Source organism: Coregonus lavaretus (assembly GCF_964263955.1).
Source record: "Coregonus lavaretus genome assembly, chromosome: 23".
Classification (NCBI taxonomy): domain Eukaryota; kingdom Metazoa; phylum Chordata; class Actinopteri; order Salmoniformes; family Salmonidae; genus Coregonus; species Coregonus lavaretus.
The window spans coordinates 33,451,603-33,472,569 of record NC_140010.1 but is presented as its reverse complement, the minus strand read 5'-3'; positions in this window follow the sequence as shown (position 1 = coordinate 33,472,569).

Here is a 20,967-nt window from a genome sequence, read left to right as displayed (position 1 = left end):
TACGTGACCAAAAGTATGTGGACACCTGCTCGTCGAACATCTCATTCCAAAATCATGTGCATTAATATGGAGTTGGTCCCCCCTTTGCTGCTATAACAGCCTCCACTCTTCTGGGAAGGCTTTCCACTAGATGTTGGAACATTGCTGCGGGGACTTTGGTTGTGATTAAGACCGCAATCGGTGTTCCAATTTATCCCAAAGGTCAGGGCTCTGTGCAGGCCAGTCAAGTCCTTACACACCGATCTCGACAAACCATTTGGGAGGAATTCTGTGACACAAACGAAAACATTGAAGAATTGAATGGGATTATTACTGACTACATACATTTTTGCATTGACTCTATAATTCCAGTAAAGACCACTAAACGTTTTCCGAATGCAAAACCCTGGATAACTATAATAATAATATGCCATTTAGCAGACGCTTTTATCCAAAGCGACTTACAGTCATGTGTGCATAAATTTTTACGTATGGGTGGTCCCGGGGATCGAACCCACTACACTGGCGTTACAAGCGCCATGCTCTACCAATTGAGCTACAGAGTTACTAAGAAACTAAAACCGTTACTTGACCAAAAGCGAAAAGCAATGTGTGAGAAGGACAACACTGATGAAATCCATACAGAGAGACGTTAAACAGATCAAAAAGAACAAGTCGGATTATAAACTCAAATGGAAAACCTTCTTGAAAATAACAATACAAGGGAGGCATGGACATGTATTAAACAAATGACCGGTATCCGCCGCTTACTGACAACAATCTAGCCAATGAACTTAACGACAATTTTTAGATAGACAGGCCTCCAGTAAATGACATAGCCCTCCCGAATGACAGTCCTTTAATCATCTGAAAAGGATGTCCTCCGGGTCTTCTCTAAACTCAATCCTAGGAAAGCAACATGCTGTGATGGTCTAAGCAGGCGGATTATCAAGGAGCGTAAATGGCAACTGTGTGACATACACTACATGGCCAAAAGTATGTGGACATGCCTTCAAATTAGTGGATTTGGCTATTTCAGCTACACCCGTTGCTGACAGGTGTATACAATTGAGCACACAGCCATGCAATCTCCATAGACAAACATTGGCAGTAGAATGGCCTGTACTGAAGAGCTCAGTGACTGTAAACGTGGCATCGTCATAGGATGCCACCTTTCCAACAAGTAAGTTCGTCAAATTTCTGCCCTGCTAGAGCTTCCCGGTCAACTGTAAGTGCTGTTATTGTGAAGTGGAAATGTCTAGGAGCAACAATGGCTCAGCCGCAAAGTGGTAGGCCACACAAGCTCACAGAACGGGACCGCTGAGTGCTGAAGTGCGTAAAAATCGTCTGTCCTCAGTTGCAACACTCACTACAGAGTTCCAAACTACCCCTGGAAGCAACATCAGCACAAGAACTGTGTGTCGGGAGCTTCATGAATTGGGTTTCCATGGCCGAGCAGCCGCACACAAGCCTAAGATCACCATGCGCAATGCCAAGTGGCGGCTGGAGTGGTGGAAACGTGTTCTCTGAAGTGATGAATCACGCTTCACCATCTGTTAGTCCGACGGGCGAATCTGGGTTTTTGCGGGAGCCAGGAGAACGCTACCTGCCGAATGCATAGTGCCAACTGTAAAGTTTGATGGAGGAGGAATAATGGTCTGGGGCTGTTTTTCATGGTTCGGGCTAGGCCCCTTAGTGAAGGGGAATCTTAACGCTACAGCATACAATGATATTCTAGACGATTCTGTGCTTCCAACTTTGTGACAACAGTTTGGGGAAGGCCATTTCCTGTTTCAGCACAAAGTGAGAGGTCCATACAGAAATGGTTTGTTGAGATCAGTGTGGAATAACTTGACTGGCCTGCACAGAGCCCTGACCTCAACCCATTGAACACCTTTGGGATGAATTGGAACGCCGACTGCCAGCCAGGCCTAATCGGCCAACATCAGTGCCCAACCTCACTAATGCTCTTGTGGCTGAATGGAAGCAAGTCCCCACAGCAATGTTCCAACATCTAGTGGAAAACCTTCCCAGAAGAGTGGAGGCTGTTATAGCAGCAAAGGGGGACCAACTCCATATTAATGCCCATGATTTTGGAAGGAGATGTTCGACGAGCAGGTGTCGGCCATGTAGTGTATTTGTCCAAACTCCCTCGGCAGGTAGAAAGGCCGAAGAGATAAAGACAAGACTTCCACATCCCCACTGCAAAAGGATTCCCTTATAGTAAAATACTTACACCATTTGTCATGAATACATGCAAACGTCTCCCCCTAGTGACTTTTTGGTGATTATGGGATCTCTGTCTCTTCAACTCTCTCTATATTCATTGAGGTCATCATGATGCTTTGACAGGGAACGTATGTTAGTTAGGGGGATAGTTGGGAGAGGTGGGTGGCTTTTTCTGGCTCTGACTTGCTGCCTTACTCCACCATTCTTACCTCGTTTCGGTTTCTCAGTTCTTTTAATATAATCCGGTATGTCTGGAAAACACTCTCTCCTCCCATTCGCAGTGTGCCTTAGCATGACTCGTCCCTGTTGTAGCGGAGCACATCTCCGTTCCCCAGGGAGTTCCAGCGCGCACCTGTCGGTAAACCTCCAGGTGAACCCGACAGTGCGCATTTGATAAGGAAGAAGCATGTTGCGATTGCCAGAAGGTTGAGTCCGATGTTTCTGAACATGTTTGTGATCACGTTCATACAATTTATAATCCCAAAAAGGGGGAGGGGAATTATCCACATTAGGGTATCACATAGAACTAGAAAAAGTGCAGGGAACCCACAAAAAACATGACAAAAGAAATTCTGGCTTGTTTGAGAGACTGTGTCGTGAGTTATGGGAATTGAACATTTAAACTGGTCTTGGGTCTTGACTCCATCTCTGTTACTACAGTGATTTATCTATCGTGAGTCAGCGAGGCTGCCTGAGAGATGAGTTATTAGCTAGAAATGGGAAAGCAAGGACAAAGCCATAAACCATGCAGGCAGCATGCTTCATAATAACACAGCTTGTGCCTCATCATTGGGCTTTAACAACCAACTAATACAAATTCAATTAACATCAATGACCATCAAGGGGATACAGTAATTGACTATGTTAACAATTGCGGTCTGGCCAATGTTTGGAGTTTCTAATTAACATTATCAGTAATGATGTGATCAGGCTGTGGCTCCTGGCACAATGAAAACAACAGAGAAGCTGTAATGTAATTATTTTTTAGATGTAGCCTGCAATGTACATCTATGAGGCTAGGCTGAGAGCTCATCATTCCTTCTTGTGGTGTGTTTAGTGTTATAACAAGCGATAAAACTTCAGTCTGCCTCATTGTGCTTGCTAGTAGAGAATACTTGAATACAGAATACTTGCTAAACTATTATGACTATAATGATGTGGACAGAAATTATGCTCTACTGTGCGCATCTGTGTACTTCTATAAGGAAACAACGCAACATTGAAATGCATTTTTTTATATATTTTTTTTTATACTGTATATGAAAATGAAAAATCTTTCTATGAAAATGTCATTAAAAGAGATGCATAGAAAAGAAACCATTGGAGCAGGTGAGGTGATGTCATTCTCAGTCCAATCACCTTGTTTTAAACCTCCACGTTATCGTTGCCAAGGCTATCGGTGCTGAGCTGTGAAAAAGGAATTAATGTTGTTAATGTTGTTCAAGACTATCATGACTTAAAAGCTCTTATCTTCTTCAATAAACCCTAGCTCGGTGTAATACTCAATTCACCCAGTAGGGATCACGTCACTCTCGGGCCCCATGCTTGTTGACACAGCGCACCCTGAACATGTACTGGGTGTTGTGACTGAGGATGCAGGACTCAAAGCAGGGGTTCCTCAGACCATCCACAAACACCTCGTGGGTCAGTCTGTAGCTGACCCATGAGGTTACAATGTCGCCAGAGGGGATGGCTGCTGTTTTACGGGCTCCTAACCAATTGTGCTATTTTGTGTGTTTTTTCGCATTGTTTGTAACTTATTTTGTACATAATGTTTCTGCTACTGTCTCTTATGACCGAAAAGAGCTTCTGGATATCAGAACAGCGATTACTCACCTCGAACTGGACGAAGATGTTTTCTTTAACGAGTCTGACGCGAAATATATACTATTGCTCCCGGACCAGGCCCAAATCCCAGGCATTCGCATGAAGAAAAGACAGAGATACAGGGGGCGCAGATCAGGGTGCCTTGTGAGAATTCGTCGGCGAGTGGGTAACCCGCCTCTACCATCCTTTCTATTGGCCAACGTGCAATCACTGGAGAATAAACTGGATGAGCTCCGTTCGAGACTATCCTACGGGACATTAAAAACTGTAATGTCTTATGTTTCACCGAGTCTTGGCTGAATGACGACACGGAAAATATACAGTTGGCTGGGTTTTCCGTGCATCGGCAAGACAGAACAGCGACCTCCGGTAAGACGAGAGGTGGTGGTGTGTATCTATTTGTCAATAACAGCTGGTGCGTGATGTCTAATATTAAGGAAGTCTCGAGGTATTGTTCGCCTGAGGTAGAGTACCTTATGATAAGCTGTAGACCACACTACCTACCAAGAGAGTTTATATCTATATTTTTCGTAGCTGTCTATTTACCACCACAAACCGACGCTGGCACTAAGACCGCACTCAACGAGCTGTATAAGGCCATAAAAAACAAGAAAATGCTCATCCAGAAGCGACGCTCCTAGTGGCCAGGGACTTTAATGCAGGAAACCTTAAATCCATTTTACCTAATTTCTACCAGCATGTTACATGTGCAACCAGAGAAAAAAAACTCTAGACCACCTTTACTCCACGCACAGAGACGTGTACAAAGCTCTCCCTCGCCCCACATTTGGCAAATCTGACTATAATTCTATCCTCCTGATTCCTGCTTACAAGCAAAAACTAAAGCAGGAAGTACCAGTGACTCCCTCAATATGGAAGTGGTCAGACTGTTTTGCTAGCACAGACTGGAATATGTTCTGGGAATCATTCAATGTCATTGAGGAGTATACCACCTCAGTCGCCGGCTTCATCAATATGTACATCGACGACGTTGTCCCCACAGTGACCGTACATACATATCCCAACCAGAAGCCATGGATTACAGGCAACATCCGCACAGAGCTAAAGGCTAGAGCGGGACACTAATCCGGACGCTTGTAAGAAATACCGCGATGCCCTCAGATGAACCATCAAACAGGCAAAGTGTCAATACATTTCTCAAATTAAATCCTACTAGACTAGCTCTGATGCTCGTCCAATGTGGCAGGGCTTACAAACTATTACGGGCTACAAAGGGAAAACCAGCCGCAAGCTGCCCAGTGACGCGAGCCTACCAGATGGGCTAAATGCCTTTTACGCTCGTGTCATGGCAAGCAGCACTGAAGCATGCATGAGAGCACCAGCTGTTCTGGACGACTGTGTGATCATGCTCTCCGTAGCCGATGTGGGCAAGACCTTTAAAACAACAGATCCACAGATGACACACAATCTCAATTGCACTCCACACTGCCCTTTCCCACCTGGACAAAAGGTACACCTATGTGAGAATGCTGTTCATTGACTACAGCTCAGCATTCAACACCATAGTGCCCACAAAGCTCATCACTAAGCTAAGGACCCTGGGACTAAACACCTCCCTCTGCAACTGGATCCTGGACTTCCTGACGGGCTGCCCCCATGTGGTAAGGGTAGGCAACAACACATCTGCCACGCTGATCCTCAACCCGGGGGTCCCTCAGGGGTGCGTGCTTAGTTCCCTCCTGTACTCCCTGTTCACTCACGACTGCGTGGCAAAGCACGACTCCAACACCATCATTAAGTTTGCTGATGACACACCGGTGGTAGGTGAGACAGCCTATAGGGAGGAGGTCAGATACCTGGCAGTGTGGTGCCAGGACAGCAACCTCTCCCTCAACGTGAGCATGACAAAGGAGCTGATCGTGGACTACAGAAAAAGGAGGGCGAACACGCCCCCAATCACATCGACAGCACTGTAGTGGAGTGGGTCGAGAGCTTCAAGTTCCTTGGTGTCCACATCACCAACAAACTCTCATGGTCCAAACACACCAAGACAGTGATGAAGAGGGCACCACAATGCCTATTCCCCCTCAGGAGACTGACATTTTTTGCATGGGGTCCCCAGATCCTCAAAAAGTTCTACAGCTGCACCATCGAGAGCATCCTGACCGGTTGCATCACCGCCTGGTATGGCAACTGCTCGGTATCCGACCGTAAGGTACTACATAGGGTAGTGCGTACAGCCCAGTACATCACTGGGGCCAAGCTTCCTGCCATCCAGGACCTCTATATTAGGCGGTGTCAGAGGAAGGCCCAAAAAATTGTCAAAGAATCCAGTCACCCAAGTCATAGACTGTTCTCTCTGCTATCGCACGGCAAGCTGTACCGGAGCGCCAAGTCTAGATCCAAAAGGCTCCTTAACAGCTTCTACCCATAAGACTGCTGAACAATTCATCAAATGACCACCTGGACTATTTGCATTGACACACCCCCTTTTGTTTTTACACTGCTGCTACTCGCTGTGTATTATCTATGCATAGTCCCTTTACCCCTACCTACATATACAAATTACCTCAATTACCTCGACTAACCTGTACCCCCGCACATTGACTCAGTACCGGTACCCCCTGTATATAGCCTCGTTATTGTTATTTTATTGTGTATTTTTGTATATATATTTTTTTACATAATTATATATATATATATATATATATATATATATATATATATATATATATATATATATATATATATATATATACACACACACACAGTGGGGAGAACAAGTATTTGATACACTGCCGATTTTGCAGGTTTTCCTACTTACAAAGCATGTAGAGGTCTGTAATTTTTATCATAGGTACACTTCAACTGTGAGAGACGGAATCTAAAACAAAAATCCAGAAAATCACATTGTATGATTTTTAAGTAATTAATTTGCATTTTATTGCATGACATAAGTATTTGATACATCAGAAAAGCAGAACTTAATATTTGGTACAGAAACCTTTGTTTGCAATTACAGAGAACATACGTTTCCTGTAGGTCTTGACCAGGTTTGCACACACTGCAGCAGGGATTTTGGCCCATTCCTCCATACAGACCTTCTCCAGATCATTCAGGTTTCGGGGCTGTCGCTGGGCAATACGGACTTTCAGCTCCCTCCAAAGATGTTCTATTGGGTTCAGGTCTGGAGACTGGCTAGGCCACTCCAGGACCTTGAGATGCTTCTTACGGAGCCACTCCTTAGTTGCCCTGGCTGTGTGTTTCAGGTCGTTGTCATGCTGGAAGACCCAGCCACGACCCATCTTCAATGCTCTTACTGAGGGAAGGAGGTTGTTGGCCAAGATCTCGCGATACATGGCCCCATCCATCCTCCCCTCAATACGGTGCAGTCGTCCTGTCCCCTTTGCAGAAAAGCATCCCCAAAGAATGATGTTTCCACCTCCATGCTTCACGGTTGGGATGGTGTTCTTGGGGTTGTACTCATCCTTCTTCTTCCTCCAAACACGGCGAGTGGTTTAGACCAAAAAGCCCTATTTTTGTCTCATCAGACCACATGACCTTCTCCCATTCCTCCTCTGGATCATACAGATGGTCATTGGCAAACTTCAGACGGGCCTGGACATGCGCTGGCTTGAGCAGGGGGACCTTGCGTGCGCTGCAGGATTTTAATCCATGACGGCGTAGTGTGTTACTAATGGTTTTCTTTGAGACTGTGGTCCCAGCTCTCTTCAGGTCATTGACCAGGTCCTGCCGTGTAGTTCTGGGCTGACCCCTCACCTTCCTCATGATCATTGATGCCCCACGAGGTGAGATCTTGCATGGAGCCCCAGACCGAGGGTGATTGACCGTCATCTTGAACTTCTTCCATTTTCTAATAATTGCGCCAACAGTTGTTGCCTTCTCAACAAGCTGCTTGCCTATTGTCCTGTAGCCCATCCCAGCCTTGTGCAGGTCTACAATTTTATCCCTGATGTCCTTACACAGCTCTCTGGTCTTGGCCATTGTGTAGAGGTTGGAGTCTGTTTGATTGAGTGTGTGGACAGGTGTCTTTTATACAGGTAACGAGTTCAAACAGGTGCAGTTAATACAGGTAATGAGTGGAGAACAGGAGGGCTTCTTAAAGAAAAACTAACAGGTCTGTGAGAGCCGGAATTCTTACTGGTTGGTAGGTGATCAAATACTTATGTCATGCAATAAAATGCAAATTAATTACTTAAAAATCATACAATGTGATTTTCTGGATTTTTGTTTTAGATTCCGTCTCTCACAGTTGAAGTGTACCTATGATAAAAAATTACAGATCTCTACATGCTTTGTAAGTAGGAAAACCTGCAAAATCGGCAGTGTATCAAATACTTGTTCTCCCCACTGTATATATTCTATTTTTTAGGTTATTTAGTAAACATTTTCTTAACTCTATTTTCTTCAAACTGCATTGTTGGTTAAGGGCTTGTAATTAAGCATTTCACGGTAAGGTCTACACCTGTTGTATTTGGCGCATGTGACAAATCAAATTTGATTTGATTTGACGCGACCATGGTCGTAGTCGTGGAACTGGATGTCAAATGTGTCCACGTCCTCGCCCATGGGGAACATGCAGTAAATCTATACTTTGGGAAAGAGTGGAGGTACATTACATTGATCATTGTAAGGATTGTCAATCTATCACATTTTATTTGTATATCACTCTTTTCTCAGAAGAAAAACTCAACAAAGTCCTTAACCCTCAAAGTGTAGGTTTAGGTGAAAATCCCCATGTCTCTAGGCAAAAAGTAATTCAACTATGTAGGGAATTACCTCCAAAGAAAAGCCCTTGGCACTGTGCTGGTAGATGATGGGTGGCCTGGGCCTCAGAGTGGTGTCCACATCCCGGTTGGTATCTCCACTCCACTCCCTGGCTCTGAGGAGGCTGGGAGCGGAATATCCACCCCTGCCCCGGTCTGGGCACTATCTTTTGGGTGTACCACATTGGGTGCCATATCAGGGGTCTCAGGCATCGTGCAGCGGAGGTTCCACACTAGGAGCTCCTGAAGCCCATCCAGAACGGCCTGGAACTCTTGGAACTCATCCTGTGGGTGTACCTCCTGGCTGACACCCCCAACCTCCTCCACCACCGTCACATTGGGTTTCACATCACGGCTTTCAAGCCTTGCGCAGCGGAGGTGCTTCCCTAGAAGCTCCTGTAGCCCAATCAGAATGGCTTGGAAGTCCATCTTCACCAGGTGCTCGAAGGGCTCATCCTAGAGGTCCCTCTCCAGTGAGGGTGTCTTGTCTTTAGCTCGTTGCAGCAGCTGAACCAGCCCATCTGCTCCCTGGAGGAAGGCAGCACGGAGACCATCGAGGGAGTCCATCTGCTGGGCGGAGTGTGTGCGAGCCCCCTGGTTTCAACCTGGGTCTCATTGACTAGCTGAGAGTGCAGCACCCTCACCTGGGAGAGCAGGAAGTCGTACAGGGCTGTGAAGGCTACACTTCATGAAGGCTACACTTGAGATTTCCACCCTGGGAACTCAGCCTGGAGTGTTGCTCCTTTAACAGAGTAATCTTAGCCTCCCACTTGGCCCTCACTATGACACACACACAGCAGAGAAGAAGAGTAGTGAAACATTACAGATCACTGAGAAGATTACAGTTTTTACGGTGTTACATACAGATCTAAGTAGAAATAAATTGCACACCATTCTTTCCGTCAGCATAAAACAAGTGCAACTTCTCTAACCTTTCTCAGCGTTGGCCAAGGCCTTTCATAGGCTTCTCTCCCTCTGACTGTAGGCCTCATCCACTGTGTTGACCTCAAGGTCCTGGTGCCCCTCTTCCATACACTCCTAACAGCCTCCTGTTCCATCGCTGAAACAGTAGTGCGCCACGGAGCGCTCCAAATGACGCGGGCATGGTGTGCGGCACTCCATAACGGGCGCCAATAAAACACGTGAACAGTACGGGACCCGGGTGTATAGGTTCTTCAGGCATTTCTTGCAGTAGTTGAGCTCCCAGGTCTGGCAGAATTTCACTGCTCGCCGGTCCATGTGACAGAAGCCACTGGTGACCTCCTACCCCGCGGTCTAACGACCAGGCTTCTTCCAGAAGAAACGTTGACTCTGTCTCATGGCCGTATCGTTCTGCTCCGCCAGGTGCTGGAGGACCTGTCCCACCAGCGGGTTGCTCTGGAAGTCCCAATCTGAAGAGGGTGGGTTGGGATACAGTTTGTGGCACTCAGGGCATTGGCCATGTGACTGCATTCCCTCACAGCTCGCCTCCCTATTGAAGGCACTCATGCACAGGTCGCATATGAAGCGGCCACAGGGGAGATCAAATGCTCTGTGGAGTCCTTTGGCACAGGATGGGCAGTGTAGGTGAGAGGCTGTAGCGTGGGCAACTTTCTCTAGCTTTGCCTTGTCCATGGTTTCCTTCTTGGTCTCCTTCCCCTTCTCGCTGACACTTCCAGGCAAACTAAATGGTGAAGGGGATAGAGAATGGCTTAATTTAATGAATTGTAATTAAGTGCCTACTCATTTTTGTCCACCCACTGCTATGTTTGGATGCATGTAATACATAGCCTAGAAAACACTTTGAGTTTACTGCAGGTGTTGCCCTTTTCCTTTCCTCCCCGCCATGGTCTTCCTTGGCTGCGGAGTTCTTTGTTCACCACGGGGCTGGCCCCGTATGCAACGCAGACGGATGTCTATCACTCTTTGCACTGCACCGCTGTCTCACAGTCTTTTGTGAGATGTTTGGTTGAAGCACAGCCTCTGAAACAGATGTGGTTGTCCTTGAGATAAGGCTTGCGTTTATCCAGTGTCTTGCTCCTGAAGCTGCTGCATTTTCTCAGAGGTTGAGGCTTGTTGTGTAATGGACACTGTTTGGGTCCTCAACTGTCTTTCCTGAGGGATGAGCCTGGTTAGCATCAGACTGAGATGAAACTTCTGTCTTCCGTACAGACACTGGAGTTCTGTGTTCTCTGTTGTGCTTCTCTGGTGTTTTTTTCAGTCTTTGTGGAGCTTGAACCGCCTGTGTTTAGGAAGGTGAAGCTTGGATCGTTGCTGGTCCTCGCTTGGTTGACAATAAGATTGGCGAAGAAGGAGAACGGTGGGAATGCAACCCGATGATCTTCCTTGTATTTTGATGTTTGTGAGATCCATCTTTCTTGTAGGCTGTAGGGGAGCTTCTCTATGATTGGATTGACACTGTGAGATGTGTTCAGACACGAGAGATCTGGTAGCTGTCCACCAGCTTTAGCTGCCTCCAGCTCTAGAAGCATGTCTCCAACTCTCTTAACTTCTTGTTGTCTTTGTTTGTGATATTCAGAAAATCTTTCTTCAGAAGTGCGTTTTCAATCACTTCAGGTGAACCGTAGCAGTCTTCAAGTCTCTGCCATACCATCGTGAGCCCTGTTGTTGCGTTGTGGACGTGCACCGATCTGATCCTCTTAGCCTGCTGAGATGACTCGGGTCCAAGCCATTTGGAGAGCAGGTCCAGCTCTTCTCTGGCTGTCAGATTTAGGTCTTGGGTGCTGCTAAGAAAGGATGATTTCCAGGCCCAATAGTTTTCTGGATGGTCATCAAACTTCAATAGGCCGGAACTCACCATTTCACGACGTATCAGGTATTTAGTTACATCTGTAGCTCTTGCTGTATCAGGTGGATCATCTCTGAGGGCAGTTGCAGGCCGTGGTTGTGGCTGGGGAGATGGCAGGTGGGCTTGGTTGGACTGCACAATGTTGTGGGGTTGTTCTCCTACAGACATGATCTCTCCTCTGTAGCCTTTAATGTTTTTCTGGAGAGGGGGGAATATGTTGCAGTTCTGCTGGTTACCTGAAGGACTGACTGGTAGACCGCTGTGCTCATGACCACTTTGTTTGTCAAATCAGAGGACTGGTTCAGTTTTGTAGCATCTGGCTGTATCAACGTTGACCACTGCTGGCTGGACCTTTGATGATTCCGATGACCTTTGGTCATGATGAAGTGGAGCAGTGTACATGGTTGTGTGCGATTGTACATACTCACTGGTGCGTTGAGCTGTGCTGAGAGGTGTCATCTGTGTTTCTATCAGACGATGTCATTCCATGTTTTCATCTTCGGCTGCTGCTTCCAGAACCTCAGCTTCAGCTATGGCTGCACTAGCAGCTTTCTCCTGTTTGACAACATGCAAGTGTGCTTTTACCTCTGCTTTCCTTCTAGCTGCCAGAGCAGCTGCTTCAGCCATAACCCTTTGCTGCTCATCTTCTATGCAGGCTTGTTCTCTAATGATATCCACTTCACATATAGCATAGGAAGGCAGTGTGCGTGCCGCCTCTGCTTTAGCACAAGCCTAGTTGGCTGCAGCACTAGCTGATGACAGGTTAGACTGACTCGAATGTCTAGAACTCGTGCATTGTGACCTGGCAGCTTCAGCACTAGCTGATGTCAGGTTTGATTGCCTAGAGTTTCTAGAGCTTGAGCACCATCTCCAGCGTGTTGTATGGGCTGCCCTCTACATCTGGATGCTGAAGGAAGGCTGGGGTGTTACCTTGATCCTTTGGTTGTTGCATGATGAGCTTGGGTTACCACCCTGTGATGATGTCTGATGGCTGAAGAGTCTGGCTGGATAGCGATGTGAAGAAGGGATCCACTCTTCTTGTGGCTGGGCGGTCATGTAGTCAGTCTTTTTACTGTTCTGCCCTCACAATGTGTAAGCTACAAAGCTTGGCAGACAGCTTACACTCTTCCAATAAAGAATAAGGAGGCATTGGTACCATTAAGAATCTTTAGTATAAAATATGTTGTTTGTAAAACAGATACAGAAAGGAGAAAATGAGAAAAAGTCACTATATACATTCACACAATCTAAGTGTCCATATAGCTTAATAACTATGCTTTAGCTCTGTCACAAGAGATATCTGAACCTTTAAAATAGCTAGATACATCCAAAAACCAAGGAAGCTAAATTCCGTCACGAAACAATAGCTAGCATGCTAACACACAATGTTAGGTAAATGGGCGATAGTTAGCCCAATTAGCTTAGCATCATCGGAACTTAGAAAACTAGAATAAACATGTAAAAAACGTAAATATTCTAGAAACACAATTTGATTTAGCAAAAGCATGTTCTAATAACTTGAAACTACTTACAGACGTATCTTTAACCAAGGCCTAGTAAAAATGAAAAGTGGGCTTGTCTGTCTTTTGTCACTGGGATTGTTCTGACAGGAAATAGCTCTGAACCGAAAGTTAGCAAATTTAAAGCTAAAGTAACCAAATTCGCCACTAGATGACAACATAGGGCAATATAATACTTTGTACAGAAATACAGCTATCTGAACAGTCGTCATTCGATCAAGATGATCCGATCACTATCTGATCGAGATTTGTTGCATCTACACGGTAATAAAACGTGTCTCTTATCTGTCCACTTCGTCCATATTGTGACCAGATTCCCTGGTCCCACCCTGTATGCAAATTAATCCAACCTGCCTTGGACCTCCAATTATGATACAAGCTGTATAAATTGACAGCACACTTTTATAGTCAATAGTTTTATACTCTCATCATTACAGCCTACTTTTGTTATCCAGCGATTTAAGACTAGGCGTAGTAGGCTACTTTCCCGATAACCTCGACCTGTCCACAGCCGTACAAATAAATATTCAGAGAATCTCTCCCATCCCTAAAAAAGTCACCACACAAACGAGCTGAGTATCTAGATGTGTGTACAAAATACCGTTTTTTGCACTGTTTTAATAAAAATCACACTTTGTCACTAATACAGTAAAAACAGAAACAGATGAAGTTACAGGTTAGGCTACAAAGTGCATCTCTGAATGGTGCAACGCATTATCAAAACAGGTCTGGACAGGGTTGTTCTTTACACATTGATGTTTATGTATGTTGTCTTTATATTATTGTAATTTTGTATTGTTATTAACCGGCTTTAGTATAGGCCTAAACAGTACCAAAGGGGAAAAAAGCGGCATGCTGGGAGAACGACCGTGGTTTGGTTTCCTCCAAATCATTGATCAGCGATAATTCGCCAATGGAACCTCAATATGATAACATAAAGGCCTGATTGGTGGAGTGCTGCAGAGATGGTTGTCCTTCTTGAAGGTTCTCCCATCTCCACAGAGGAACTCTGGAGCTCTGTCAGAGTGACCAGCGGGTTCTTGGTCACCTCCCTGACAAAGGCCCTTCTCCCCCCTGATTGCTCAGTTTGGCCGGGCGGCCAGCTCTAGGAAGAGCCTTGGTGGTTCCAAACTTCTTCCATTTAAGAATGATGGAGGCCACTGTGTTCTCAGGGACCTTCAATGCAGCAGACATTTTTGGTACCCTTCCCCAGATCTGTACCTTGACACAATCCTGTCACGGAGCTCTACGGACAATTCCTTCGACCTCATGGCTTGGTTTTTGCTCTGACATGCACTGTCAACTGTGGGACCTTATATAGACAGGTGTGTGCCTTTCCAAATCATGTCCAATCAATTGAATTTACCACAGGTGGACTCCAATCAAGTTGTAGAAACAGCTAAAGGATGATCAACGGAAACAGGATGCAACTGAGCTCAATTTTGAGTCTCATAGTGAAGGGTCTGAATACGTATGTAAATAAGGTATTTAACTTTTTTATTTTTAATAATTTTGCAAAAATTTCTAAAAACCAGTTTTTTCTTTGTCATTATTGGGTATTGAGTGTAGATTGATGAGGATTTGTATTTATTGAATCCATTTTAGAATAAGGCTGTAACGTAAAGAAAATGTGGAAAAAGTCAGGGGGTCTGAATACTTTCCGAAGGCACTCTATGTTGTTTAATAGCCTGTTGAAATGTTGAACTTCAATTGATAGTGACATAATCATACATTACTTCCCAAGCAAAGCAAATGTTTTGTCTCCTGAATGTCATAGAGACAAACCAAAGATATCCCATATACATCGGGAGTTACTTCTTTCCCCAGCATTTTACAGCTTGTTTCTAGCATTGCGGACTAAAGTGTCATTATAGATTGCTTTATATAATCAGGTCCATTTATTTGTTTTCTAAATCTTAAGCTAACAAGGGGTAGGCCTATGCTTTTAGCCATTTTCTTCAACAAAAGCCACAATACCCTCACATAACCCCTCAATTCGAACCCTGGTTGTAACTTAACACACCAAGCCCTTCACTGACATTGAGATATTTAAAGAGTGCATGGTGACTGAAGGAATTTGCTGACAAAATCTATGGATAGTAGGCTATAATTTAATCAATCAAACAGGTAGGCCTACCTCTTATTTCTTGAATAGGAAGAAATAGGCTCCAACACAAAGCCCTCTTATTGTTATTAGCCTAAAGTCAAATTAAAATGAAGACTGTTGAAATGAATTAGGCCTTCTCGAATTAGCCTATTTTCAGCACCCATGCGCTGTCCATCTCCGCAGCTGCCGCTTCATAGGAATGTAAGTTATTTCAATTACTTGAATATGGCTTATTGTGAGGTCAATAACTCTGATAAATAGCTTCATTATGGGCAACGAAACATACCGTTTTTATTCAAATCTATTATAGCAGTAGCAAGTTTACCTCCAGTCCCCCTCATCTTCACTCTCTCCCTCTCAAACTGAACAGGACATCAGTAGGCCTAGTCCGCGCGCACAGATATTGAATTTGTTTGGCCAGGGTTCATGATTGGTATAGCCTATCCATTGCAGTATATAATGCAGTGTAGACTAGTTTTATATACACCATCACAGCAGCGCAAAAACTCTTAGAAATATAACTCACTCTTCATATAGCCTAGGCCTATGGATTATTTCATTGAGACCATACTAGGCACACTTGATATTGCGCGCCCAGCAGAGAATCTGGGATGAGGGGCAGCATCAGGCACTAATTCTTAAACACTGAGCAACTAATTCTCAAACACTGAGCAATATGGCATTTCATTTATTACAAATAGCATGACCCTCCCCCTGACTGAAATTGAAAAAGCATGACCCTCCCCCATTTCCCTCATGGGTAACAATTGTGTACATTCCGACCGCTCCCTTATCATATTGAGGTTCAGTTAGCAAATTATCATTGATCAGTGATTGGAGGAAACTTCTCCCAGCATGTCACTTTTTTCCCCTTTGGTACGGTTTAAGCCTATACTAAAGGTTATTTACAATACAAGATTACAATAATACAGTATAAAGCAACGTATGTAAACATCCATGCATAAAGAACAACCTTGTCCAGACCTGTTTGGATAATGCGTTGCACCATTCGGAGATGCATTTTGTAGCCTACTCTGTAACTTAACCTGTTTCTGTTTTTACTGTGCGCATTTGGGGTTGTCATCTTATTTATACTATGCAATAGTTGTATTTTGTACACACATCAATTTATACAGATTGTGTCATAAGGGGAGGTCCATAAGGCAGGTTGGATTCATTTGCATACAGGGAGGGACATAGCTGCGGGAGGTTGTTTTGAGTAGGGGGTGCTGAATAATAAAGCATTAGATGCATACATGCATCTATGCAGACTAACAATAAAATCCAATTCCTGATGGGATGAGAAGCCTAAGCATAGGACAAGATTCGGTAACAGTATCACTGCTGCCTAAGTTAATTTAACTCATGGCTGTTTGCAAAAAAAGCCTGCAAAAAAAGCCTGTTGTGAACAGCACATACATTTCTTTGTAGGCTACTGCATAATTACACAACTGAGCACAAAAAATAAACGGTTTCAGGACCATTAGATGGTTGCAGACAAGGTCGTTTTTATTGATCTGTTTGTCAGAGTCAGCATTAGCCTGTAGGCCTATACTAACATGTCATTTTTGTCATTTAAAAAAAGATTCTGCTGATGTCTCCAGTCATAAAGTGTAGTAGAATTGCATGAAATGTGTTTATAAACACAAAAAGAAAGAAGACACTGCATGGCTGAGCGCGTGACTACGTGCTCAGCCATGCATTGAAAACTGCAGTCTTTTTTGCAAACAGTGATTGAGTTATATTATTAGCCTAAATTATGACTATCCAATCTACTTATCACATTAGTATTAGTAGGCTAGCTTACATAAGTCTGCAAATGCGATGATAGATGCGTGGAATGCTTTATTATAAAGGTGAATTTTATGGTAAAAATTAGCTTCGCCAAACTTGAAACTCACGTTCAGCCTGTGGGAGAGGGAAGAGGGACAAAGAGGAATAGAGAGAGACCCGACTACTGAAACTAAACTGTCTATCATACAGCAGAGCACGTGTCCAACTCCAAACCCCCACAACTGAATAGATAAGAGCATATCATGAGCGCACGGCTTACAAAACAGAGCTGGGAGCTCTCCATGCAGAATGGGGCCCATATATAAATATCCAATGTGTTTTTCTCTCCCCTACCCCAATCCCATTATCATTTATATCAATAATGCAAAATTTTTACATTTTAGTCATTTAGCAGACGCTCTTATCCAGAGCGACTTACAGTTAAGTGAGTGCATACATTATTTTTTAATACTGGCCCCCCGTGGGAATCGAACCCACAACCCTGGCGTTGCAAACGCCATGCTCTACCAACTGAGCTACATCTGTTCCACTGCTCTTAACCGCTAGGCTACCTGCTGCCCATCACAATGCATATTTTGATTGTCTACACCTGTCGACAAATGCGGGAACAATCAGAATGTGTACAAGAGCAGGACAACGGACGCATGTTAGAACCAAGTATAAACGGGGCTAGTGACGTAAAAAAACAAACACTCATGAGCCTCATTTATACCTGGTGCTAACATGCGGCCTTTGCACTGATCTTATCCACATTCTGATTGTGCCCACATTGTAGCCGTTGCAGCTACACATGATAGTAAAATGTGCCTTTATCCGTACACTGTACTGTGTCCACATTGTAACCAGATTTTCTGATGCCTCCCTGTATACAGATTATTTAACAGATATTCTTTAAAAATAATATTTATTTATTTTAAGACAATTATTGATGCAACATGTCAATGGTGCTACCTGTCAATGATTTTAGAGACCGGTATAATTATGATTTAAATGGTTTGACCATCCAAATCTGTTTACACTTGATTGATATCCAGATACCATGAGTCCCTGACTACCTCTGGAGGTGGTCAGGAAGATCTGATCACAATCAGATCACAATGCGTCTTTCAATCATCTACACCTGTCTAAAAATGTGGGCACAATCAGAATGTGGACCGGATCACGACAAAAGACTCATGTTAGAACGAGGTTTAAACGGGGCTACGGAGGCGTCATATTGGTGATGGAGAACGTTGACCTTTGCAAGGAAATTTAATGGACACATGCAGGAAGAAGTAGACCTAATCTTAAAGCATTCTATAATTATGTTGTTCAAAGATGAGCGAATCCTATCCTCATAAAATGTGTTTTGCCAGCGCTGCCAATTATTTTAAGAGGCCATCAAGTGCAGTTATGGACCCACATACTAAACAATTGTTATAATCTTGCTTTTAGGCCTATTGTATTTTTTTATTTTGTATTCACAATCACAAACTCTGAATTCACTCACACCTAATGTAAAATGTAGCCGCCTATCAAATTCCCTATACAGTTCTAGGTCTACTAGGCTATGAGGCAGTCAGACAGGACATCACACATTCTTGTCCTCACACACATAGAGAGAACAGACACTTACTGTAGATTCTAAAACAAGTCTTTATTGGTCAATGTACAGAAAGTGCTGCCGTGACCACCAAAGAGAAAGAAACCCCAAACATTTACAAAACAAAACGAAAATAAACATATATAAAAGAACTGTCTTGAACTGTTTTTAAAGGGTTTATATGCAAAACAGTTGACACATAGAGAATCTCAATTGCATACTTCTCACGTTCTCTCTAGCCTCCTTCTCAAAACCCATTGGAGGAGAAGGTCAGAGGGGCGGGACCTCTGGCTTTCTCGTCCAATGGGTTTTGAGAAGGAGGCGAGGACAGTGGACGCGAGGAGTGTGCAATTGAGATTCTCCCATGGTATAAAGATGGGGTGAAACAAGGCAATGGTAGACGCGCGTCTCACAATGATGACATTACAACCACAGGCGTTAAGACCGACAGGGGGAAAACCACTGCTACAGACATAAACATGTAACGGATGCAGAGTTTAGAGTGGCATTCTGGGAAATACAAGGGATCAGAAACAAGGAGTTGGCTAGATTAAGCTACATCAGACCTGTTATAGGCCACCAGAGAAGGAGCGAGAGGATCAATAGTTTCTGTTTTTTTACAGTGGGATTTCTGACAAAGGTGGCCTGTCATAGAAAAAACATAAGGGGTGTATCTCAATAGTCAATAGTCTCCTTGACTCCTTTCCTTAATCTGTCTGGACATGAAGTGGGCAGGTGAAAGCAAAATTCTGGTAGGCAATGGCACCCACCAGTTTGCTTTCACCTTACCTGTTTTTGATGGCAGGTGAAGGAAAGAAAACAAGGAGAGGAAGCCGCTTTAGCCCATTGAGATGTACCCAAAGAGAATGGGCGCGTTTGAGTGGTAAGGCTAAAGCAACCGACTGTAGACGAAAGTCGGGAGGAGAAACTGCGACAGCCGAATGTCGGACACTAATGTGGTTTTCCAACAGCAAAGCTCAGATCAACATGGCAGTGTTGCCATTGTTTATAAAGATTTTTCTTTATAATGTCGAATAAACATCTCCAACCACCATATCACTCAAACGGAAATCATATGTGTGTACATTGTAGGCTACAATCAATTAGTGAAGGGAGCCTAAAATATTACATTGATTTGTATATATCATGTTTGAGTCACATTCTTGTGGGTTAAACAAAAACACCCTAATGATTGATTGACAATAGAGTCTCCCACAATGCAGGCGATTGCTGCAGGATGATGTTGGTGAAGAGCAACTGCAGAAACTTGCAGTCGACTACAGTCAAAACTTCATGAACTTTGATCACATGATTTTGGTAAAGTTCATGCAGTCGACATGTAGACAATTTTTATCCTCACAATGCAACACACTTTGAAAGGCGGTGACCAACACACCGACTTGACAAAAGTGATCCGCTTGAACGCGCCCAATGTGACAAGTTGTCTCTGTGCCCAGGCTGAAAATGCTAACCTGTCAAGCCAAGAATAGGAATTTTGACTGATGTTGCCTTCTGGTGGTGACTAAAGGGATGGTTTACCCCCAAATTTGTTTGTCAGACGCTTACATGTGCATATTGCGTGATTTAAACAACAGATGGCATGGACTTTAGACAATATTTCATGTATGAAAGTTTGATTATGGGGTGAACTATCCCTTTAAGTGTCTATTCTCATACCCTCATCTTAGCCTCAGAAGTAGGTGGACGCACGCAGGGACACAAGTCAACAGCAAACACAGAGAGAGGCATGACCATGAGGGCTAAAGTCACCCTCAAGTACTAATCTAGGATCAGTTGTCCATTTTCCCTCCTAATGGTTAAAGTTAGGATTGAATATGTGGTTAGGGGCAACTTGACTACTCAAAATGCCCCTGATGCAAGCAAGTTTGGACATCCAGTTTGAGGAAAGGTAGGTGGGTGACGAGGTGAATTATAGTTCAGCTATGCTACCTGCTATGTACACGTCACGAGGGATTTATAAAAACATACAGGAACTTTTCTCTCTTTTTCATATGTTCAAGAAAAAGAACCAGGCAGACAGAAAAAAAAGGAGAATCTATCAAAATGTTCAAAATTTGTTTTGTAAATACATCCTCTTATACCTCTGTTAATGACAATTTGTAAGTCTGTCTTTCAGAAGACCTAAAATAAACATTTCCAAGATTTAAAATTAATAAAATATCATCTCATAATCTAATGCAAAAAAACTACTTTAAAGTACAGTATTAAAATTGCAAAGAAATGCAACAATTTGTATTAATGCTAAAGAGGGGACATACAATTTACAATGAACGCATTCCAATATCTTTTTGTATTAGTATCAACAGCAATTGAGATACATAACGGGGAAAATGTGGTGTCCAATTTTTTGTGTCCAAACCCAGAAATAATTC